The following is a 6691-nucleotide window of genomic DNA, read 5'->3' as shown; positions in this document are numbered from 1 at the left end:
CATTATAAGATGCAGGCGAACTGGCATCAGTACATTGAATGTACGAGTATGCGAGTTGGAATGCTAAACAACAACTTAAGATTGAAAGGAGTAAGAAGGAACACTTACCTTGGCTCCGTACAACTCATGAATAATTGAACTCAATATAAAGCAATAAGACACATGAAATATATATGCATATATATATATATATATATATATATAGCTTGTAAAATAGTGTAAACCACTTAGGTCGTTAAATATAAAGCAATAATAAACTCAACTTTACTTATATATAAAAGTAATATAACTTTTGTAGGAAATTCTCTAACCGACAACCACCACTCTGAGCCTAAGTGATGATACAACGTTTTACCTCACGTTGCCCAAGGACCATCTTATACCTTGCCATGATATAGGACCTTACTTAACTTAGTGGATCTACTAGTCTATGCCAAAAGCATCTTAAGGAGTCATCTAAAAAGTATGATCCTTTACTACCCATGATGGTTTATGGAGACTTGAGTTAATATGAACTCGCATCCCTATATCGGTGTTGAATACTACTCCCAAAATATACTTAGCTCATAAATGTTTCAAACAACTTTCTTTCTTTGATTTGAGATAATTACTCAAAGCTTAGCCCAAAGGCTCTCTTGGAATCGATGTTCCCTTTTCTTGCTCAAATGTGTAAAAACATTTATAAACTCTTAGGGAATACTTAGTTCCCTTATAACTTTTGAGAAATGAACTCAACTTTTTACTCTTTGCTTAACTTGAAAACTTGAGTCTTAAAACGAAGTTAAAACATTGTTAAAGGCTCTTCAAATCTTTAAGAAACTTTGTTTTGACTTGTTTCTTAATTTCTAGACTTGACTCTTAACTTCTTTGACTTGGATCTTAACATTCCCTGAATTGGATTATGGATTCAAGGTTCATTATATCATGTTTATGGATGATTTCATGATGTTTAGATGTACCTTAGAGTGTTAGAATCAACTAGGAAACATAGGTACATCACTTAAGAACTAGTACGAAAAGGTGGGGAACGAATGGAGAGAACTGGCGTCCCTGCAGCTCTGAGAGGCGCGGGGCGCCAGCACTCAAACTTCAGAGGACCAACTGGGGAGCGTTGGCTGGCGCGTCACCCCAAGGGGTGCACTTCAGAGCCCTTTTGGGGTGTGCTGGCTGGCGCAAAGCCCCACCCCCTTCCCCAGGTTTTTTGATGATTTTCTTCTCCATTTTTCATCTCTAAACCCTCCTAACTTCCATGGTTCTTTTCCCAAACATTTAGGATCAAAATTACTCTCAACTTACAATAGATCTAACTCGAAAATCCACCCTTAAACATGAATCAAATCAACAAGAAACTTCAACAACACAACCAATCAAGAACTTAACGACGTCCTTCAAGAACTTTACTTTTTAACATGTAAACAACCCAAACTCGCTGAATTGAAACTAGTTGGTGTGTGGGCGAACTAAACCATCACTAAAAGATCTCACATACCTTAATAGGGATCACCCCCGACGAATTCCACTTCAAACGCTTGACGTTCTTGGCGAAATCTTGGCTTTTCTCCCTTTCTTTCTTCTTTTCTCTTTTCTCCAAGCCCTAAGTGTATTCTAATTTTTCAAAACTGAATTAAGTTCTGTTTTTACCCCAATAAATCCCTAAAAATGAATTAGAAAATTAATTAGAGAAAAGACTACTTTGTCCTTCCCTAAATCCGGATTGGGACTTTCCTCAATCCAACAGCCCAACTTCCGAAAGGCATATCTCACTCATACGATGTTGAAATCATGCAAACTCCGCGGCGTTGGAAAGATCGTCCGAAGGGCTTCCCAACCATATCAATAACCACTCCTAAATCATCCTGATATAGGATTTACGGTCATTTGAAAATGACCAAAACTCACTTTCTTAACTTAGACAAATATTTCCAGATTTCCACGTGCTTTCCAAAAATGATTATTTTCAGATTTTAAACTCTTTCTAGTTGTTTCTAGGTGGGAGATGTTACACTCTCCTATGCTATTTGTGTGAAAGAAATATGGTCCTATTAAAATGTGTTTTGACTACCATTAGTTGAACAAGGTAATCATAAATAATAAGTCCCCTCTCCCAAAACTCAATGACATGTTCAACCAAATATAGAGTGCTACATGTTTTTCCAAGATAGACCTTACATCTGGCTATCATCAGTTGAAAATAAGAGAAAATGACACCCCAAAGATGGCGTTCAGACCCTTATGGTCATTATGAGCTACTTATCATTTCCTTTGGGTTAAGACTTTGGAATCTACTTGCCAAGGTCGAATTTTGTATAATTCATAATTTCTAAGGTGGATCAACTAGCAAGGTCATTTAAGACAATCCTACGAGGGCACGTAGTTTCGAACAAAAAGATTGTTTCACGATATTCAACCTCTATTAATAGGAAAACTTTAATCTAAACGTCCTTTCGATGCTAAGTAAATCCCAATGGGAAGTCATAATCATATTCATGATCAAAATACATGGAAAGACACAATTAAGACTACCAATCAAATAGCCTAAACATCTTATTAATAGTTTTTCTCTGGATTTCATGTTCAATTGTGCTTTTTCTACCTCTCTCCCTCTTAAGTTTGTTTAGGAGGTTTAATGGTTCACTAGAAAATAAATCTACAAAAATAACCAAATCCATCTCAATTTATTCTCATATAGAACAAATATCACAGTACCTATCCCAAAAAACCGACTGGAATACCAATCATATACCACTAGTAGTAATTCAAATCTTCAATATCAATTCCAAAATCTCACTATGGTTGCACAAAAGATTGGGACAATATTTTCTCAAAATAAGATGTTAGCACAAATGCAAAGCATGGGATTATTAGACAATGCTAATTTCTGCATTTGCGCTAGCATCTTATTGTGAGAAAATCTTGTCCCAATCTTTTTGCAACCGTAGAGAGAGTTCAAGATTGATATTGAAGATCCCACTTACTACTTGTGGTATGTGCTACGTATTTCAAACATTTTTTGGAAAATATGTTGTGATAGTGGTTGTGTATAAGAGTGGAGTTGAGATGGATTTTGTCTTTTTTGTAAATTTATTTTCTGGTGAATCATTGAACCTCCTAAACAAACTGAGGAGGAAGTGAGGTAGAAAAAACATCACTGAAAACAAAATCTAGAGCAAAGCTATCAATAGGACTGCTTGGCAAATGGAATGCTCAAAATTGACAGTGGATCTTCATGCAAAATTTGTGGTAGTCATGCAAAGACTTGGTGAAGGAGGTAAGTGTACCTCACAAATGTACTGCAATATCCTTAGATGTTTTCAATCCCTGAGATTTATGGCCACATAGATCTCATCTACCTAATAATTCTAGGTTGAAATGCGGAATTAGGGCATTGATATCTCTTGAATTCTTTTTAGTCGTCGTGTCCACAAGTTATGTCTTTCAAAATTTAAAGGTATCATTTCTAGTGCCAACTTTATTATTTTGTCTCTTTTGGGTATAGTATCAAAGACAACCTGGTCTATTCTGGCTTCATCAACTAACACTTGATTATACCCAAGCCGAATATTGTTTTTATACTGATTAACATTTTGCATAATTTATTATGCAGTCGATATGTTGTTGAGATGATAAAGAAGGTGTTATGATCTGAGAAGTCCAATAAAACAAATGTAGTTGTAGAGAGTCGAAGTCAAGTAAAGTATGGGAGGCTTATTTCGTTTCTTTTAAATTGAGCGGCTGATATTGGAATCAGTTTAATGAGTAGCAAGGGGGAGGATTCAACCATGACCCCAAGGCAGTTAACACTGTTATAGCCACCCTGACATGGGAGAGTCAAATTCTTATGTGAAAAGTGGTAGTTTTCTCATCTCTTCTAAATTCTTTCTTGCCAGATTATCTTCTCATCTCTTTCTGTTTCTTCTTCTTCCTCTTTTTCTCTTCTCCTTCTTCTTCTATCAGGTTATTCGTACGTCAATGGAATACTGATTAGTTTATGTTCATGCTCTATTTTCTTCTTAGGTTGTAATAACTTTCAAATCAATTTTAATTCAGTTCAATGAGATTCTAGAAAATTGTCCCAAAAAATTATATTGTGTTGTTTATTTTCAAGTTTGATCTTGACAATTGGTATCAGAGCCTTCGATCATACAACCTGTGAACTTAAAATGGCTGAGGGAACTCGTATAAAGTAGTTAGATGAGAAACTTGCTCGTCATGATGAACATTTAACTGAATTGTTGAATAATCAACAAGATGTTCGCAACACCCAAACTGGGATCCAAGGAACACTTGAACTTATCTTAGATCATCTTACTGCATTGGAAAGGGCTCCTATTGAACAATAGCCTGGTGTTGGATTGTTATCCATCCCTGCAGACTACAGGAAAAATAGACTTCAAGTTGTGCATGTTTGTCCACCTAAGTGGGAGTTACCATCTTTCGAGGGTCATGACCCTAAGATGTGGATTCGTAACTGTGAGAGGTATTTCAACCTCTACAGAACTTCTGATAATCATAAAGTAGAAGTTGTTGCTCTATATCTGAATGGGATTGCTGAAATTGGTATCATTCATTGATATTGAGTGTTGGGGTAATTGGCTGGGGTGAGTTTAAAGAGGAACTTTACAACCGATTTGGGGAAGAATTACTAGAGGATATTGTGTAGGAGTATAATAAATTGAGCCAAATTGGTACGATAGACGAATTTCTAGGGAGGTTTGAAGATTTCAAAGCACAAATGATCATCAGTAATCCAACTTTAACTGAAGCGTACTTTCTGACCAACTTTATGGGGACTTTAAAGGAAGAAAATGAAGTTCACAGTGAAGATGTTTAAACCTACTACCCTCAAAGGTGCGATTGAAAAGGCTCGGATGCAGGAGAAGGCAATTGAGGTTGTACAGAGGAGACACAAGCCTATCATAAAACCCCACCCTATGGTGAATCAAGCTACTAATTCTAGGTCTAATGTTAATGCTATTTCCAGGAACACTCCTTTTTAGGATTAGTCCATAGGTGTATGAGTATAGGAAAAGCAACCGTCTTTGTTTTCGATGTGGTGAGAAATTGTTCCAGGCCATCACTGTCCGAAGAAGCAGCTAACCTGTTTGATTGGTGAGAGCGAGCCTAGTCCTCTTGCATTGGGTGAGACTGAGCACAACCCTATCATACTGGAGGCTAGTACAAAAATCAGTGACTTACCAACAGATGTGGTAATTGAAGGTGATATTGAACAAGCAGTAGTGGAAGTTGTGTGTTTAAGTGCATTGTCTGGACACAATAGAGGGGTCAATTCAATATTGGTGAAGGGTACCATTAAGTACATGGACCTTACTGTGCTGATAGACTTGGGAGTACCCATAGTTTCATGGATGCTAACACTATCAAAGAGACTAGTTACCATATTAATTACTCCCCCCAAGGTGCGAGTAACAATAGGAGATGGTAACTATGTGATGTATAACTCTTCTTGTTTCGGATTCCAATGGAAAATGCATGCTAAGACATTTCAAGAAGATCTGTTGATAATTCCACTGGGTGGCTGTGATCTTCTTCTAGGGAATGATTGGATGAAAAAACACAACCCTACTAAGTTTGACCATGAGAGGAATTGTGTAACTATTGGGAGGAAGAATAATAAGTTGGTGTTGAAGGGCATTTCTGAAGAGGGAAAGCTCAGCGTGATCAATAGTGGTGCTATGGGTAAGTTACTTATGAAGGGAAATGTTTTATTTTCCCATATATTCATGATGAACAGTACAATAGATCAGGATCAAGAAATAGAGGTTATACTACAGATATTAGATCCGTTTGTTGATGTATTCTCTAAGCCGAAGTCCTTACCTCAAATCAGAATTTTAGATCACAATATTAATTTGAAGCCAGGATCCAACCCAGTGAGCTTAAAGCCTTATAGATAAAATTATTTCCAAAAAAATGAGTTGGAAAGACATGTCAAAGAGATGTTGAATACTGAAATAATCACGCCAAGTCAAGCCCCATTTTCTTCCCTAGCCCTGTTGGACAAAAAGAAGGATGGAACTTGGATATTTTGTGTCGATTATCGAGGGTTGAATGATATCACTGTCAAAGACAAGTATCAAATTACCATCGTAGATGATTTGCTAGATGAGTTGCACGGGTCCGTAATTTTTTCCAAGGTTCATTTGAGAGCTGGATATCATCAAATTAGGATGAAGATTGAGGATGTGTATAAGACTACTTTTAAGACTCATTTGGGGTAATTTAAATTTTGCGTTATGCCCTTTGGATTGACAAATGCCCCTGCCACATTTCAAGCCTTGATTAACCAAGTGTTTCATCTTATTTCAGGAGGTTTGTCTTGGTATTTTTTTATGACATTCTCATTTACAATCTTTCACTTGAAGATCATGTGCAACATCTATTAACTACTTTTAAGACATTGAGGGAGAATTCTTTGTTTGCAAAAATATCCAAATGCTCATTTGGTCAGTCAAGGATAGAGTACTTGGGTCATATCATCACCAAAGAAGGAGTAGCTACTGACCCAAGCAAGATTCAGGCGATGGTGGAGTGGCCTAGACCATGCTCAGTGAAGTCTCTTAGAGGTTTTTTTAGGTTTGACTGGTTATTATCGAAAATATGTGGCTCACTATGGTACTATCTGCAGACCCCTAACTGATCTACTTAAGAAGGAGGCATTTAGTGGAGTACA

The sequence above is a fragment of the Solanum verrucosum genome, unplaced genomic scaffold (genome assembly GCF_900185275.1).
Source record: "Solanum verrucosum unplaced genomic scaffold, falcon-dt-bn FXZP01000295.1, whole genome shotgun sequence".
Lineage (NCBI taxonomy): Eukaryota > Viridiplantae > Streptophyta > Magnoliopsida > Solanales > Solanaceae > Solanum > Solanum verrucosum.
The sequence above is the reverse complement of the archived record's forward strand: the minus strand, read 5'-3'. Positions refer to the sequence as shown.